At 40.6% G+C, this 19,834-nt stretch overlaps 1 protein-coding gene across 3 annotated transcripts in view; it reads right to left on the bottom strand.

The window, feature by feature from the left end:
• LOC149204584 (uncharacterized) overlaps window positions 1-19,834 on the bottom strand; it is a 403,576-nt gene that overhangs the window by 343,504 nt on the left and 40,238 nt on the right. The gene's annotated exons all lie outside the window — the stretch shown is intronic.

Genomic DNA, 19,834 nt, shown 5'->3' on the forward strand with positions numbered 1-19,834 from the left:
GAATGTACCAAGATACATAACTCAACGAATCTCCACAATAATGGAAATTCCAGCCCAATCTAATTGGTCTCACTTCATGTACTTAGGTCTACCTCTTGCTAAAGAGGCTCTCAAGAACGAAGTTTGGATCAAGCTTATTGAGAAGCTCAGAGGGAAATTGCAAAGCTGGGGGATGTACTGGCTTAACTTGGCGGGTAGATCAATTCTCATTAAAGCCATTCTATCAGCCCTCGCTATCTATCAATTTGCCATCACCCTCGCCCCTTCAAGCATACATAAACATATGGAACTGATTCTCAGAAGCTTCCTATGGAAGGGTGGAAAGCAAAACTCCAAAAAATTCAGCTTGGTGAATTGGGAAAAGGTCATCCTTCCGATTGAAAAAGGAGGGCTAGGAATTAGAGTACCTAGGCTGGCAAATATGGCAATGGGATTCAAGCTGATATGGAGAATCTTAAAAGAGAAAGGGACATGGTGGACAGACATCATCAAAAGGAAATATCTGAATGGGATCAACAGCAACATCCTCTCAGAAATAATCACTGATAGACAATGCACCCCTGTCTGGAAGTTAATCAAAAAAACACTTCCCCTCCTCAAGTTTCATATCTCCACAGTCCCAGGCAATGGCAAGCATATCAACGTGTGGAAGGACAGAATAATGGGTACTGAAGCAAAGGAAAACTCCATCAATCTCATACCTCTACAACAGTGGATGACAGAAGCCAACCTTGAAACTCTGTTCGACATATCACTATGGGATCAAAACAGTTGGAAAGGATGGAAAACTTTGCAACTACCTACTGGTTTGGAGAATTTATGGAAAGACCTCAAGCTCTCTCTCTCAGGTTCAGCTCCCACTTCCAAAGAAAAAGAGGATAACTATGTTTGGGATCCAACCGGAGGCAGTTACACAGTGAAAGAAGGATACAAGGCACTCCAAAACTCAACAGCAAACAATAACTGGCATCTATACAAAGCAGCATGGAGAATTGAAAGCCTTCCTAAGATAAAATTTTTCAATTGGACCTTGCTTCATGGCAAAATCTTGACAGCAGAAAACCTTAGGAAGAAAGGAATTTATGGTCCATCTCTTTGTTACATGTGCAAGGAGGCGGAAGAAACCATCAACCACCTATTCATTGATTGCCCAGTTGCAAGATCCTGCTGGAAACTCATAGCCAGCCCTGTAATTATTGGAGCTCTACCCAATCAGATCTCCCTCCTTCAGAAAGGTTGGGGGAAAACCTTCCCTTACGCCACCAAGAACATGAATTTAGCTAAGAGGATATGGACCAGCATCCCTTCAAATCTCTGCTGGCAGTTATGGTTAGCCAGGAACGAATGCATTTTCAAAAATAAGAAACCTAACATCACTAGCATACTGGCTAAAACAACTGCTCTTATCGCTGAAACAATTGAAGCTAATGGGATTTCTCAGGCAGACCCGGACTACAAAGAGGATAGGGTAAAGGAATGGATAGGGAGATTCAAATGCAAAACAAGAACAAAAAACATAACAAGAATAGGAGCAGGACAGAATGATTGGAAACTCAGAGGGTCAAAGGAGGAAATCCACAGATGGATTCAAAACCAAAAGAGTTTCACGCTCTTCTTCGACGGGGCTTCGAAAAATAACCCAGGCAGAGCTGGAGCTGGGGGAATAATAAAAGACCCTCAAGGGAAAACAATAGTTATTTACGAGTGGGTTTTAGGCAGCATGACGAATAATAAGGCTGAGGCCTATAGCCTCCTGTTGGGGACCTCCATCGCCCTGAAGTTAGGCATTCAAAACCTCTTAGTCGTGGGAGACTCAGCGATCATCATAGCAGCAATGAACTCTGGAAAAGACTTCAGTCAAATTGCCTTAAACAGAATCAGAGGCAGAATAATGGATCAACTCAAGGGCATCAGCAAAGTGACTTACAAACATGTTTTAAGAAACAGCAATGGGGAAGCTGACGAGCAGGCAAACAAAGCCACGGGAAGACTCACGGGCCAGGTTAAAGAAAATAATGAAATATATGATAGGGATATTCCATAGTAAAGACGCCCTCCCTTTGCACCGGACAACAGGTCACCTCAGGCATTCGTATCAAAGCCGCTGGATCGAGATCACCCTATCTTCATCAGTCCATATCCTCCTCGACTGTCAAAACAGGCGATTTGGGACAATGCATCAGTCATCGAACTCGAGGAAGGCAGGCACGACGGGGATCCTTACAAAAACCAATCCAGACAAGATCTCAGGGAATGATCTCGCCCATGCTGGAGACAGGCCTCAAGGACAGCAATACAGTGCTTTTATATATGCTAACAGTCTGGTGTTTGTCTCCAGTTTTGTTCTGAGGCCCTCGGCAAATAATCCAGTGAGCAAGCAGACCAGTGGGATCGCCCTCACGCTCACTGTCATTCCTGAAGTTCCTTGGGATACAGCTGATCTAGATTTCCACTTTAGAATGGCGGACCTGCACAACCAACCTGCTAATCAGCCTCAGGCCAGGAATACAATGGGAAGCATCTTCAACAATAAGGATTGCCACATGTGCAAAGCGCATGTAATCATGATAAATGCACTGAACAAGCAGGTTAAGGAGCTAACCGAGGATTATCATGCTGACAGAAACTCCAAACGAAAGAAATTGGAGAAAAGGAAGAAAGAAATCGAAGATTTAAAGGATCGCTGCATACACATGGAAGCTGCCATAGATCACCTCCGCTCCCTCACCGAAAGCCAGCAGGCTGAAGCCTCAGCTAGAGTAAGCAGGAGAGGTCCTCTCCCGGATGACTCTGTTACCCAGCACTCCCCTTGAACCTTATGCATTGTAAATTTCGTTGGTTAGGAGGTTCATATGTCAGGCATTATAGCCGTTTATTTTTAGTTTTGTGGTTAATCTATAGAAGCTACGAGGACTATGGGTCTGCGAACCCAATTTTGAACCTCAGCTCCCGAAATCTCCCTCTTTTGTACCAGATCACTGGACTGTTGGTTTTATAATATATGAGTAGACGACATTGTTAAAAAAAAAAAAAAAATGATCCAAGAGGTGGGCTCCTCAAGGATCCTGCCCATTTGTAGCTCCTTCGAACTACAGCTCCAAATCAGCCCACCTCCCTCCTAGAGGTATCTCGGTTGTCATGGCGAACTCGTCCTCTTCAATCTTCACGGGTGCAGCCTTCGGATCGTGCTTCTCATCTTTGTCCTTCTTCCTAAGAGGACACTAAGTTGCGTAGTGACCCATCTCACCACACCTACTTTATCTTCGGGACATCCTTCTGAAATCTCAGTTGCTCCTGTTGCCCCTTCGATGCAAGGGTTGCATTATCCTCCTCCTCCTTGGGCATTGACCCACTGCTACTACTTCCATCAAGCTTACACTTGACCAAGTCTCTCCTCAGCTCCTCTTGCTTGAGAGTTGCCCACATCTCATCCCAATTCGGCAAAGTCGCCCTGCCCAGGATACTCTGGAGTCTGGGCCAAGACTTGCCACTCATTTGAGATAGAATTGAGGGCCAGTCTAACTAACTCGAAATCTCGAGGTGTAGACCCCACAACTAATAATTCATCTCGAGTCTCCTAAAGCTTCGTGAGGGATGGATCCACACACTACCCCTTCTGCACCTGAGAAGATCTCAGCTTCTGCTCCAAGTACATCTTTCGCTGCTCAGAAGATCCTTGATATAGCATAGACAACGCATCCCACATCTCCTTAGCAATCCCTCTGCTAGTGATGTCACAGACAACATGATCCTTCACTCCGTCGAGGATCATTCTTTTTGCCTTTGCCATTTCAACCCAGTACTTCTTTAACAAATCTACATCTGCAAGCACAGCCACCATGCTGTCGACATATGTCTTGAGGGCATGCTCATCTACAAGGAATGACATTCTAGCCTTCCAGATGACGTAATTGGATGCTCCGTCCAACCTATCCTAATCCCTCAATTCACTGGTTTCCATCTCTACCACAAATGTCGAAAATCTCCTCTCTGGTTCTTACTGCTACTGCTCAGCCAATAAGAAAACACACTTCTTGGTGGGAAGTCTTACTAAGGAAGAAATTCCCTCAATCGTGCTTCTTCCTTCTCTTTTGATGTCTTTCCGCCCAATAAAATGGCCTGCAAAAAACATTGTGTCCTACCAGCTTCTCCTCACGCTGAGGCTTCAGCACTGCTCCCTCTACTCGGCAAACTTTCGAACTGGGATTCCTTCCTCTCTGTCGACTCACTCAGAGAGAGACTGCCTCAAAAATCATCCCTCCAGCTAGGACTGTGCAAACCCTTTGGGGTTTCAAACTGCTACCTCCTGCAGCTATTTCGATCTCCCTCTTCTGCTCAGCGCTGGGTTCTTTGGCACTGTTCTTCTTGTTTCACCTGCACTAGCTCTGATACCATGTGAAAATTCGAGAATCCCACCCGAATCAACTATTGCAGCAACTGATTAAACTTCTCCTATTTGTTAATTTTTGAGACAAATTATTTATTGCTTCCTACAGCAAATATTGAAGCTAACACACTACAGCCTACACCATTTTAACTTATATGCCCAAAACAAGAGCAAAACAATAGAGAAAGATACACATAAGTGACTGTCTTTTTTGGACAAATATCCCCGGAAAAACCCAATGCGAGAAAACCAATGCAGTAGCTCTGAGGGTTTTATATTATTAAGCAGTGGTTTCTGAATACAACTCTGGATGCCCTTCTGGAAATCCAGTTACAGAGAAATAAACTGGCAGAAAAACTTAGTTAGATTACCTCACTCTACCCGGCAAGTCCTAACTGATCCAGCAGCAGAACCAACTGTCCCCGGCTATCTCTGCGTTGGCCCTGCATAGGCCCTGCGTCAGCTCTACGCTGAGTCTACTTGCCTCCTAGAGCTCTGACGTCAACCCTCCAAACTCAAACATCAATTCCCCGACAAATCTCAGACTTCTGCTGGAAGGTTGCTCATACACCTAGGGTTTCATTCCTAGGACATTACTTTTAACTATTACAATGGTTTTTGTTCATAAACCCTAAGAATCTAGGGTTTCATTAGATATACTGAACATTAATAACAAACCCTAAAATACTAGGGTTTCAAACCATAAACATTAAGAGTAGAATTTCATTTCTAGATTTTATCAATAAATCCTAAGTAGACTAAGGTTTTATTGTCAACATACCCTAAGCATCAAAAAGGCTAGGGTTTTATAGTGAACCCTAAAGGTTAGGGTTTCACCAACAATGATCAAACAAGAGATAGTATGATAAGGGTAGATTCAATCTAATGATTAATCACCCTTACAAGAATCCTTATGATTCAAAATCCTAGACATGAAAGAGTTAGTAATATAGAACAACTTTCAAAATCACTGCACCTTGTAATATGAAGAAGATTTACTATAAATCTTTATACATACCTTGAGTTACTCCTTTTACAAACCTGGTAAGTTTTCCTTAATGAAGGGCTCCCTCTAAAATATGGTAGCATCTTCATAGTTCATCTCCTTATTTGTCAACTTGTGCTTTAAGGATTTGATTTACTAAGTCAACATTCTTAATATATACCTGCAATGTTTCATCACAAGCACAACCAAAATATGCAAGTACAATAGTGTGATGATTATCTAGAATTTTTATTAGAGAGAGCTTCTATGGATTTGAGCTACAAAATCTAATCATCTTTAATTTCACTATTGGCAAGAATCATCATATATCATGGACTATCTATAAACCCTAGACAATTGTAAGATAGGGTTTCTAAGAGGGAAATAGTGAATGAGAAAGAAACTATCATATGTACTATTCCTAGATATTAACAATCTTTAATGAGGATTTGCCATTGCTAGAGACATACTAGAAACTTACTCTAGAAAATAAGTAAAAGTTATACATACCTCAAAACTTACATACCTTTGAAGGATAAATGTTCCATAGAGCTTGTTACCTCTTCTTGCAAAACGAAGACATGTTGAATGCTTTTTATGTCAAATGAAGAGGCCCCACAAGTCGGCTCATTGTTCTATTGTCTAGGTTTGAATTCTGTGTATATATATGCTCATAACAGTGGATCTTCCCAATACCAAACTCGTCTTTTATACTACTATAGGTATGTACAAAACTGTCACTACTTTGTGGTTTTTATTCCACTGTATATGTCTGCGAAATTGTCACCGAGATCGATAGGTGATAGATCCACCAAGCAATTCAGATTTGAGTAAATTTATATACACAGGTCCTTTAGCTTCTTGATGAGTATGATGGTCGCTTCAAAATATACTTAGATCCAGAACTAGAGAAGGTCTCGGCCCCCTTTTTCCAAGGTGGTTGTATTCTTTCAATTAGGCCTACAAGATCTCTTTTGTACAGTTCGGACTTTGGTTCTTTTCATGCACAGGTATGAAGAAGAGTCTTGGTCTTCTTTCAATAAGACTTATGCTCAGAACAACTCTTCAACAAGGCCTATAATGCCTTCAACCAATTAGGCTTCTGAGATATAAACATACAGAATTTCAGATAATTGCAGTGGTATGCCCTTGTACGCCCTTGAATAATTGCTAGAGAAGGACATCACACATACTTGGACAATCACTGGAGTGTGATTACCAGAGTTTGATGAAGTGTGGCAACACAATGATATCGACGATTAGGCTTACTGTGATGACACAAAATTCAGACCCTTCTTTTGGAGTAATTTCAGACTGTGGGAGCTATATTCAGAACCTTGATCTTTTCTTCCAGGAATTCAGTCTTGAGAGGGTTATTTCCTTAGCCTTTCGGCCTTCCAAAAATAGTGCTTGTATCTTCTTTGTTGTTTGTAGCCTAATCACTGTAATTAGGGTGCTCAGAATTTAGATTTCCTTCTTTCTAGGAGCTTGGTCCTAGATGACCAGACTTCTTAGCCAAAACTTGAAGCCTTTGTGATCTCCTTCCTGCCCTTAAGCAAATGAACCAAGCTTTGATACCATGTTGAGAAATCTAGGGCAGTATGATGAGGTTTTCTTTTAGCTTGATTTCTCTTACTTTGACAAGTTCTTGTGATATTATATTACTTCCTTTATGTTATTATTATGTTCCTTCATCATCAAGAGAAATGCCAATCCAATGAAGATCACGAACACAAGATGTAGGCACTCAGCCAGGGGAAAACCCCTAAAGATGGAAAACTCAGTCAAACTTTTCCTTAGTAGATTCAAATCAAAGTGAGACAACCAAGACCCTTTTGACCAGACAAATGACCTTTCTCACTCCAAACCATCAAGTCAGCCCTCTCCTTCTTTTTCAGTTCTTGGCCTAAGTTTCCATCTTACATCTTCAGCTTCTGTAATATTTGTCACTTTATTGTATTTTGGACAAAATATGAACTTCAGAGGTTTCTTCCTCCTTCGCTACAACGACTTCTTCTTTTGCGAATTTCAGATAACATTCTTCTTATGCGAGTTTCAGATCACCTTTCTCCTTATGCAAACTTCAGATTGCTTACTCCTTATGCGAACTTCAAATTGCTTGCTCCTCGTATGAATTTCAAATCGATTGCACCTTATACAAACTTCAGATCACTTGCCAGCCACAATAGGTCGAGTAGCTTTTGTGTATATATATTCTTCTTGTGTAGGAACATGACCCTTTAAGGAGGCCAACTTGACAGCTACTTGAGGCTGACTTGATAGCTACTTGAGGGCCGACTTGATGGTGGCGGAGTTTTACATGAAATAATTTTTTTTTTTTGACATAATAAGCCCAAGAAGGGTTTAGACAATGACTCAAGACAAAATCCTAGAAGCCTACAATGGAGGCTTCACCTATTTGACCATTGACCCAAGCATGAAACCCATGCTTTAATAAGTCAGTTTCTTTTAATAATAACTTTTTATTTTTCTTTCTTTTGACCAATACAATTATGAAGACTGACACTAGTTACATTCTTCAACAATAATGGTAATGATGATTTGTTATAACCATTTTAGAGAAATTTGTCAACAAAAGAACACCTATCTAGTCATTTATGAATACCTCCCTAGCTAAGAGGGAGTGTTGAATTTTGTAGCTATGGTCGGTCTTCATAGTTTATATTTTAGCACTTGAAATGTGTAATGTAATTGTAAGACATGTTCTTCATGTCATTTTCATTGATTAGCCCTTGAAAGAATTATTATAAGACATGTTCTTCATGTTGGATTTCAAAGAGAAAATTTCGAAATTTGAATTTTGAATTTTTGGCTCCAAACTAATCAAGTCGGCCCTCCCTCAAATCAAGTCGGCCCCAGTGAAGAGACACCCATTCGGATAGGCATATCACTCTATAAAGAGCATGCGACCTCCTCCTCAAGGCACCATTCGACTTCTCACGAGACAAGTAATATTTTGGGCATCCAAGCGAAGGAGAAGGAGGACGAAGAAGGACAAATTCATCTCTAGCATCTATCTCTCTCTCTCTCTTGACCTCACACGTGCAAACTTTTGAGCAGTTTCTGGATAGCATATTCTACACAAGCCAAAATTCTAGGCAGTTATTGGGCAGCAGTTTCTGGATTACAGGGCCGAATTTTTGGGCAAACTGGGAGGCCAAACTTTCGGGTTTCTAGACAATTTCTAGGAGGACTAATTTCGGCCTAGGGCAAACCAGATTATGCCAAAAGGTTGTTGGGTTTCCCCCAAGTGGGTTTTCCTAGGGTAAATCTTGAGTTCACTTTCTGCGTTGTGATCTCTATTTTCCGTTTGCTTTCATGGTTAAATTTCTGAAGTGTAATTGCTTAATGATAAATTGGAATTGTTAAAAGATCTACATCATTTGAAGTGATTATCAATGTTTTGGAAATTTGTGCTTGTATCTATTGCACTTGAAAAATCAACACCTTGTTGGGCCCATATATTGTTTTTATTTTCTACTTCTTAAAAAAATAGTGTTATTTTTCATGTTTTTGTGTGGGATATACTCAATTTGAAGGGACATCACCTGATTTGCAGAAATTTTGTTGGGGATGTTTCCATCCTCATTTTGGGGACAAGAAATGCATCCCCATGCAACACGACTCCATGGGGTCCTATTAGTCCAAGCCACTCACAAGAGGAAATTATTTGGGAACCACCTATTGTTGACATTTGTACAACTAGTTTGGATGGTGAGCAAAGCTAACTCCTTCCTCCCCTCTTAGCAAGTGCACCGTATTAATTTATGCTATGTTTCTTCGTTCATTATCCTTCACTTTCAAAGGCTTATCTTTTTTGTATAACTCTCTTGCATATTTATGTCATTTCATGTTGCCTTTGTACTTGATTTTTTCCATTGGCAGGGGCTTCTCATGGCCCCCCTCTTCTACTTGGCTATTGTTGTTGGTTGTACTTTATAGTCCCTTTGACCTTTTTCTGTCTCTTGTGGATATTAATACAATATGAATTTCAATTTTCAATTTTTCTTCTTGCCCTCAAACTAGCTCAAGTAGACCTCATCATTGTACTTAGTACTTAATGCATCAATGAATGCCTAGAAACAAGCATTATAATTGTCTCGTCTCTAAAGGACTATCTACTTCAAAGTTTTTTTACAAATCATTGTATTTTCCTTCGACATCTTGTTGAGTTGATAAGATAAAATAAGATAATTATATCAATGTCCACCAAATGACCAAAAAGGTAAGTCAATGGGACTAGGAAGGACAGTCTATTAGTTTATGGATTGTTTTAGTAGCACCAAACAGGTGTTCTAGTCTCGATTTGTGTCTAAGAGGCTAAGGCACACAAGATCTCCAATACCCAGAAATGGTTTTGCGAGATATTGCTCTGAAACACCTTAATTAAATTAATTAGCCAATAATTAAATTACTTCCTAAGTTTAACTTAGGAAAGTTGGTTAATTAAGGTTAATTAATTAAGGATGTTCGAGATTGCTCTAGAGACTTCTATTGATGAAGTCCAATTGATCTTAGTAGTTGATGGATATTTAATTCTAGTCGTTGAAGTCTCAACATGAGATTATGAGAGCAGCTCGAAAGGATGGATAGAGAGACAGTTATGAGAGCTCGGAAGGATGGATAGAGAGACAGTTGTGAGAGCAAGGCAGTGTTGAATTTCCCAATACACAATGATTCAGCAAGGGGAGAGTTCGGGCCAGAGGGCAAGCATCGGAGAGAGGAAGCAACAAAAAATTCAAGAGTAGGATTCCGAAGAATTTTCTAGTATTTCTCCAGTGTCGGGGTGGCAAGAGAGAGGAGGTTGAATTATCTGCAGAGAGGGCCGCAAAAGCCAGTGCGAGCAACCAAAAACCCTAGTGCGAGTTGTCGGAAGAGTGTTGATTCAGTTGTTGGAGGTCAATTTAGCTTCTAGGAGGCAGAGCAAGTCACTTACAGAGGCAGAGGGAGGTGGGACAGCTCACTTGGAGCCAATTTCCAGGAAGTGCATGTGATTCTGGGGCTAGTAGTGCAAGTAGGCCAGGAGACGTTGAATTGCTTAACAGAGGAGATCCAAGATCTCCAAATATTTTGCCAATATATTTGTCGGAGGATTGTCAGTTGGGCATCCAAATTATTGTACTCTCGAAATTTGTTGCATAGTAATAAAATAAAACCTCATCTGTTGCACTGGTTTTCCGTTCGGGGTTTTTCGGGGACTTTTAGTCCAAAATGATTGTGTCAAATTTTTATGTGTGTGCATCTATTTCTCAGTTCCTAATTTTACTTCTGCAGCGTATTTTATTTGTGAAAAATGTATCAGTGGATTATTTGGTATTTTTCGTAAACAAATAAATTGCTAATCAGTTAGGAGAATAGTTTCCATTTGATGCATTTAAGGAAATTTCACACAATGAATGATACCAAGTTGTGGGAGTACACTATGATACTCCGAAAATTGAAAACAATAGAAATACATGAAATAAATAGTACATCAAAGAAATTGAAGAAAGAGTGCAAGGAAAATCCACTAGAAGTCTACAAGACAAAATGAGAAGGTACAGAATAAAGAGAAAAGAGATTGTCTTGGCATCCGTCACCTAAGAGGCACCGAATATATTTTATGATGGTGTCATAGGGAGAGTGTGTTGATTTGGTAACATCGGATGTGTTGTAGCCATGAAAATTGGTGGAGAGGCTAAAGCACATGAGATCTCCAAGACCCAGAAATGGTTTGGGGAAATTCCACCCAGTTAGAAAGATAATAAAATAATTAATATTTTTAATGGAGTTCCTAAGTCTAAACTTAGGAAAATTAAAATATTAATGGGTATTATAAATAAAACTGGGTGAGAAGGTTCTAAATGGCATGGATCAAGCCAAATCTAATATTAGCCGTTGATTAGAGATTTAATCTCGGTTGTCAAAGACTCAACAGAAAAAGTATAAGAGGAGGCTTGAGGGTCAACTGGAGATACACCAAGTTGATCAATCAGTTCGATTTTCTGGAGCGAGGTTCGCTGAGAGAAATCGAACCAGTGATCAAAGTTGCAGCGAGGGGCAGTGAGTGCACAGCAGAGACGCAGAGATAGTGCCCAAGGATCAGCGGTGAGGCAGAGAAGGCTACGCAAATCCAGCAGGAGCCACATAGAGGGCCAGAGGGATTGCACAGAGGCTACCAAGGCCTGCGTGAGTGACGAAGAGAGCCAGAAAGCCAACGCTGAGCATCAGAAAGCTGATGTAAAGGGTTCCAGGCTAACGCAGAAGCCAGGAGGGCTGATGCAGAGCCTCAGAGAGGCATTGGAGAGATTTTCGTGGAGCAAATTTGCCGAATATCTGCTTCCGAAGAAAGGTATTACTGCCAGATTGATTTCTCTGTTGGCTGAGCCAGTTTGGCACCCAGTTGTACTCAAGAAAAGCTGCTTAATAATAAAACCCTCAGAACTGTTGCACCAGTTTTCCCAAGTTGGGATTTTCCGGGGACAATTGTCCAAAAATAACGGTGTCCCTTATGTGTATGTCTATTTCTTTCAGTTGATGATCTCTAGATGGTTGAGACTGCATTTTTGTTTATTTTCAGTATTTATATGGTTAAATAACTTGTTAAGAAATTAAACAAGTAGGTGAAATAAACCAGATAGTGCTAGAAGAATTTCTAGCGAGTTAGACTTAGAAATTTCAATAGAATGTAGATCTTCTAATTTGTATTGTAATAAACATTTCCAATCATAGGCATATATATATCACATAGTTCAAGAAAATAAATTATGGGATCACCAAATAATAGAAAATTCAAAAATCTACAGTTGATCCTACTAAACTGCACCAAGGAGGCTTCTTTAGCCCACTAATGGAACATCTGAAGTTAATCTATCGTTTTTAGTGTAGCACAAGAAGCAATTTTCAAAAATGAAGAAAAAGAAAATCAATGAATGATGCTTTTGTTACCTTATAGGGCTAGATTGTTCTTTGTTGTAGATAATTGCATTTCTAAACTTTTTCAACATTTTCACATTATATGTTGAAAACAATGTTTAATATTGAGCGGGGGGGTGAATCAGTATTAAGGATATTTTGAACTTTTGTGCCAATTTATATTCAATATTCAAACTTGGCAACAATCATGTGAGCGATTACTATCATAATGTGTGCAGCAAATAAATAAACCAACACATAAACACACACACCAAGAGCGGCATACACATAAGACATCGAGGTTTAACATGTAAAGTTTAAACCCTTCCAGGAGAAAAACCACCAAAGATTTGTTTTTATTATTATGTAAAATATTAGCTCCTACTCTTTTTACATTAATTTTTGTGAGCCACCACTCACTAGAAGCACCAACTCCCTTTGATTGTTTGGTAGCATCCACTAGTAGGAAACACCAACTTCCTTCTTCTGTAGACACCCTGTCAGCTTACCAAAAGCACCAACTAAAGCATCTACTTCATGGATTTATTGCAAACACCAACTTGCAATTTCTTGGATTTATGCAAGCACCAACTTGCACAAGGCACCAACCCCCAAGCCATACTGAGACATCCACTATATGGAAGCACCAACTCCCTATTTTGTAGGTTCCAACCCACACTTAATAAGGAAACTAATACTCACTGTAAATGGCAACCCCGCTGCCTGTTTCCAGCTCTCTATTCTCCTTTGCAGCCTTCTTTTTACTCAGCCCACGCAGCGTTGCTTTCACTAACTCAACCCTTCGTTTTGTACTGCAGCCATCACTCATACATAGCCCACTCATCATTCAGCCTTTTTCTCATGCTATTCACTCTACAGCAACTCACATTCAGCTCTCGACCCTCAACATTTTAGCAGCATACTCAATAGTTTGGTCTCGACACTCTCTTCTGCACAGGCACACTCAACCTCTCTCTGCAACACACTCACACACATAGAGCTCTCCACTCAGCTCTCTCAACAATGTTGCATTCCCCCACAGTCAAACTCAGTGTTCCTCAGTTTTGTTCCTTTGCAACACAGAGAGCAAAGTAGTCCTTGCTATCAATCTCACACTGCCCGAGCGAGTACTTCAGCATGGCTTCCCATTCTTCTGATACATTATGTTCTCAATCACTGCAGTTGATTCAATAAATCACAAAATGGACACACGATGCTTTCCATGTTGAAAACCAATTCTTAGTCCATCTGTGTACTCTAGCAAGCCTCTCCATGTTGTTGTTACATCAAATTGCTTGGCCACTGCAACAGCATTAATCACAGAATGGCAACTTGAGTGTTTCCCACATTGAGAATTAGATCTCAATGAATTTGTGCACTTCAGTAATCTTTTCCATTGAATTCTGCTAGGCGTGAGGGGCACTCAAGTGTGGCGCATTCTAATAAAGCCATGCACCATTACTTTAGCTCTACAATTCGTGGCCCTTGTTTCCTTGATCCAGTGATCTCTACAGTCACCATTGACGTCATTAGCCCAGCCAGTGCATTCAAACAGCTGTTGACCCACTCATTTTTTCAAATGATTACATGACCAAAATATGGCTAATAGTTGATTCTTAGTGTATCTGCCAAATATGTTGCATAGGACAAAAAGTTGCCAACTCATCCACAAGTGTGGCGCAAACCTACATATGGCACACTTGCCAAGTATGGAGGATTGCTACAAGTAGTTGTCGACCTGTCCATTTCTCAATAGCCCCTAGGGCTTTATTTAACACTGCAAATTGTCGCACCCAGGGTCTTCAAATGCGCACGAAACCAAGTCCTTTCTTCATTATTCATGGCCCGACATGCTTAAGCCCACAGCCCACAGTGTTTTTCATTGAATATAGCTTGAAGGCCCATAGTCACTTTACACACAAAAATGTTGCAAAACCATGACCTGGACGCGCCTTCAATCATTTGACGAGACTGTTAATTGTCAGCCAAAAACTCCATCTCCTAGCTCTGTTATCCCGCCCAAAACTCCCAACGCACCTTTGTTTTCCTCCGGGATAAGCTTTCTGAGCTTAACTATTCAGTGGGGGGTCTGCCCACTGCATGTGTTACCCAATCAAAACTCTGTTGCTGCAATCTTTGTGTCCCGGTGCCCAATCAGCCCATTGCTCCCTCTTTGCGCTCTTTTAAAACCTTTCGGGGTCAAACCTCAGGGATGACGTGTCCCAATGAGAACTGCGCTGCGCTTATGGACCAATCAACTCTTTGCCATGCTAGCCCAATGCCTTGTCAGCGCGCAAATTCCGCATGTACACTTTTATAAACTTTCCAGGGTAGCCTGTCCGGGATGAAGCCTTTGGGATCTCATCATGCTGATGTCACCAACGCCACGTGGCGCCTCTTGAATGGTGACACGTGTCACCTAGATTTGGCCCACTAGAGTACCTGAAAACGTCGAATTTGCCTACCACCTGTCCCCTGTACTAACGTCATGCTCACATCATCACCGACCAATAAAATGTTTCCACACATCTACCATGAGGAGAGAAAAAAAGGGTTCTGAGCCATGATTTTGCATGGAATTCCTTTGTTAAATTTTTAAGGGCCCCAACGAATTCTTTAACATTGTGTCATCTACCACGTTAGCTCGATGCTTCCATCATCCCGGGCTTGCGTCATCCCTGGTTTCAACTCTTGTGCGCTCTTCTTATGCATGCTTTTGAACCTTCTTGGAAAACTGTCGTTGAGATGAGCTATGAAGTGGACTCCAGTTTAGCCAATAAAAATGCTTGCCGCTCGCTGCATTGTTATGTGGACTATCTGCCTCAGCCTTGGCCTACGTCATCCCGAGCACTCAATACTTGCGTGCCTTTTGAACCATCTGGGATAAAGCCGTCGGGATGAGCTATAACGGGCTCCACCACTAGCCAATGGAAATTGTTGTCGTTGCTTAGGTTGCCTACCCACATCCGCCCGGCTCTCTTTTAACGACTCTGCTACCTGCTCCGCTTCATTTGGCAAAACGCCAAACTTGGTCACCACTTTGATCCTATGCCGCATTTAGAGCTGTAAGTTTGACTTTGGGGCTCCTAACTTTGACTGGTAATAACTTGTGATCCCGAAAGCCATTTGCGAACTTCAACATAAAGTTGGAAAGCTATTTCCGAGCACAATCTGACTATGGCACTCTCAGGGGCATCTAAGCTGGTCTCCTGAGGCAGAACCTCCTTCAAATCCAAAGCCAACAAACCATCATAGCTATAAAATTTTAGCTTTTTACCTCATCCTGCTACTATGACAGTTCTCTACCAAAGACTGCAGTAACCATGGGACTCCCCCTGAGCTTGACACACCATGCACATCAATGCTAGCCTAGTGGCCATCACTGCTAGCCTAGTTGACATCAATGCTAGCCTAGTTGACATCAATGCCAACACCCATCCTGACAATGCCAACTGTCCAACATTATATTCACCCCATAACATCATATCATCATTAGCAATTATGTAGAGAGAACAATAACATCAACAAAGCAGTGGAATAGCAAAGAACCGTAGAAGAAAAGCATGCACAATAGAGACACCGGGATTTAGGTCAAAGACCTGGGAAAAACCCCACAAGGGGGGAAATCCAACTAGATTCTTCTTATATATTCATCAAATGTTCAACTGAGATACAATGTACAAATATCATGAGACATAAATCACATTAGGCCACCTAGGGCCAATCTTGGATCGTACTAGAGCAACAGGTATTCACAAGCCCTCCTGTCAATATTGTCATAAACATCACTGTCATATACACTATCACATCTGTCATAGAGGCACTGTCACAACTATCACACATCATTGTCATAGAGGCACTGTCACCATTGTCACATCAATGTCATCATCATAGGCATTGTCACAATTGTCACATCACTGCCATATATATATATATATATATATGTATATGTATGTCATAATATCTATCATTCATTATTGTCATATAACATAATAGTAGCTCTACCATCCATCATTGTTATTAGCCACATATAGCACTGTCATACTGTTATGAAGCTACTACCATCTATCACTCTCATAACCAAAGGTATGACTATCGCATGTTATTTTCATATAGATCATTGTTACTGTCATACATTATTAGGTCATTATCATAGAACTGTTGGAAAATGTAACTAGGTTCAGTCTTCACTTAATGTATTTGAGGCATCATGTAATGTACTTGTCAATAGCCCCGAATGCGGGTGCTTCCGCTGACAGTTAAGGCGATGGGACAGGGGTGCGGCAACGCTGGACGACACCTGCCAGCCCAGCACCACCTGGATAAGGAAGGGACGCGTCTAATACAGAGGAAGGGGAGATCACATGGCTTCATGCATTGGGAAGACGGCATGCACAATCTGAACACGGAACGGACCATCACCTCCGCATGCTTCAGGCCAAGTTGGGCTTCGGCTCCATTCAATGCAGGAGTAATGGCGGGGGATAGCCCTCAGCTTGCCACGCCAGCCATGGAGAAGCGCAAGATGAACGAGGAGGACACGCAGCTAGTTGAAGGAAGAGGAGAAGGCGAGCAATCTCAGCCAGACAACCGCGAAGATTGGAGCTGCCCGATAGTGGAGGAACCTGCCACGGAGGAGTTCATCAACAAAATTACCAATGCCAGGTGGCACTTCATCTAACTTTTGGTTCTACTTCTTTTTTGTCCACGTAGGCGCATCCAGGAGGATGAATTGCTGGTTTTATGTTGTTTTCTTAGCACTTTCCAGAAAACTGTGGCAAATGTTCAATGATGTCCTCTTTTTTGTAATTCCCGCACTATCAGACTGGTTTCCCCTCTGTTGGGGCAGTCTTAGAACTAGTTCTTCGGCAAGCTGAGATAGGCTATTTTCCTTTACAGCCAGAACCACTCTGTAAATATCTTTTTTCTTCTCTTAATAGATTAAACTTACTTAGCAAAAAAAAATGTACTTGTCAATAGAATAAAGAAAATAATTTTTATTATTATTATTGTGACTTATTAAAGCATGGGTTTCATTCTTGGGTCACCTTGTTTTAGGTCAAAGTCCCCATTGAGGACTTCTAGAATTTATTCTGAGTCAATAGAGTCATTGTACTTTTAAAGAGACCCTTCTTGGGCTTTTGAATCATGTAAAAAGATTAAGTATTGAGTCAAATATGATTTAAGTATCCTCCACACCAAGTCGGCCTAGAAGAGAGATCAAGTCAGCCTAAGGACCCTAATTCGACCCACAAGAAGCCTATAAATACAAGCTAGTCGAAGTCATTTGGAGCATCACTCTCTCACAAGAAGTTCGATATCTCTTGTAGCTGGGAAAAGTGCGAAGTCTGTTGCTGGGAAGCCAAATTGAATGCAAGTTTGTGGATGTCTAAGGAGAAAGGAAAAATCAAAATTTTGTTGCCTCTCTCTGTTTCGTGCTCTGGATTGGGAGATTGAAGTCTTCCAAGTTTCACTGTTGCCAAAAGCTGCCAGTTGCCAGAAGCTACTGCCTAGTCGAAGTTGCTGGAAAGGGGTCGAAATTTTGGAAGGCTGACATGGTGTGGAGGGAAGGTCTAGTCTTGGTTTAGGGTGAAGAGTCTCAAAGAATATTATTGAAAGGAAGAATTATCTTGACTGGGTTTTCCCCTCGAGGGGGGGTTTTCCCTGGCATGTGCCTACATCTGGTGTCTAATGTTTTATGCGCTGCTGCTTTTGGTAATTGCTTGATGAACTAAAGAAAGAAGATATAAAGACTCATAATAATAAGAAACATCAAAATTGATTATCAAGAAGAAGAAAATATTTACTGCCTTTCTGATTTTCTAACAAGAACAAGGTCAATGTCATGTCAAATTCATTGCAATACCAAGGTCACTTCCATATCAAAGGTTACTCTTTCCATATCAAAGTTTACTCTGTCATTACAAGTATCATTGCCATCATATATTACTGTCATAACCAAAGGTATCACTATCAAAACAATTGCCATAGATCTTGCTCCTCACCATTTTCATTATCATTGTCAAGAGGTGCAACCATCAAAGTCATACAATACAGTTAAGAGAACAGATAATATTGCCATAGATCATATCCATTCATCAATATATAAATCACAAAGAATATGTAAGCCTCATACAAAAAAATAGATAAATGAGAAACAAAAGCGAACCACAGAGATAAGTACAAGCCTTGGAGAAACAAAAGCGAGCCACAGAAATAAATGCGAGCCTCTAAGAAACTGAGCCATAGAAATTATGCGAGCCTCTGAGAAACTGAGACACAGAAATTATCCAAGCCACTCATAGAATAGTGTAAGCTACTGAAATAGATAGCGAGCCTCAGATAACATATGTGAGCCACAGAAAATATGCAAGCCTTGGAGATAACTAGAACCAAGCCACTGTTGTGGAATGTGAGCCATAGACCCAAGCCAATCTGCCTCAGAGAACACCGAATCATTGCCAAAAATGTTGGAGGATAGGTGTATATTTATAGCTTTTCCTTTAAGCAAAAAGACACGACCATTGGGGCAAGCCGACATGATGAGGCTGACTTGTACCTTGGAGGGAAAACATAAATTTAATTTTGCTTTTAATAATATATTTTACCACATGCCATTAATGATTGCTTGCCCAAGAAATTTTGTAACATCAAATAATAATACGAGGAATGTCAAACACATCAACAATAATATTTCTCTTTAACCAATTTGAATTTTTCTCTTTTGGGGCGAGATGGGCTTCTCTTGGGGTTATTGGATTCCTATGGAGAAATTCATCCCATAGCTGCCCCAATTTTCAACAGCTTCTAATGTGAACTAACTTTTCTAGGCTAAACTATCTTTGAATTCCCCACATTTAATTGACCACCATAGCATTCAAATGCCTGTTATCTCATGCAACCTCCTAAATGTTATATAGTGGTAAATCTTATTTTGCCAACCTCTAACAATTGAAGTTTTGAAAACTTTGTGATAAATGGCTTCAGCTTCTTGGTGATTTGTGATGAATAGTTGAATTTATTTTCTCATTTCACAAAGCCCTTTTTCCCATGAAATTTGAACGACGATTTCTTTCAAAACAGGATTTAAACTATTAACCCTATGCAGGGTCCAAAAGATGTAATCAAGCATGCTTTCAATGACCAACCCTATTGATTTTTACAGTCATGTTATCGTGATCTAACTTGCACCATATTTGATATCTTAATTATCCGAATAGTTCAATAATAGTAACTACCATCCACCAAGCGTCCTTTCTATCCTACATCATGAACTCCCTTCAAGAAATATGGCCTTGAAGAAACATCTCAATGGAATTGGTCAATGATTATTTACAACAAAAATGATTGATTATTTACAACAAAAATGATTGATTATTTACAACAAAAATGACCCTTGTAGTACTCTAGTTGGACGAAACGAGTTCCAGTATTTTTTCTACAATTTCTTCTTCCTCTCAGAATAGTGGGAACTTTTTGAAAAGGAGGACAATTGTAGCCCTTGTGAGCTTCATTGATCGTCCAGACCATATCTTCTCCATATGGTA

This window comes from Pinus tabuliformis, chromosome 1_2 (genome assembly GCF_031772625.1).
Source record: "Pinus tabuliformis cultivar Carrire ecotype Pingquan chromosome 1_2, CPIR1, whole genome shotgun sequence".
Classification (NCBI taxonomy): Eukaryota; Viridiplantae; Streptophyta; class Pinopsida; order Pinales; family Pinaceae; genus Pinus; species Pinus tabuliformis.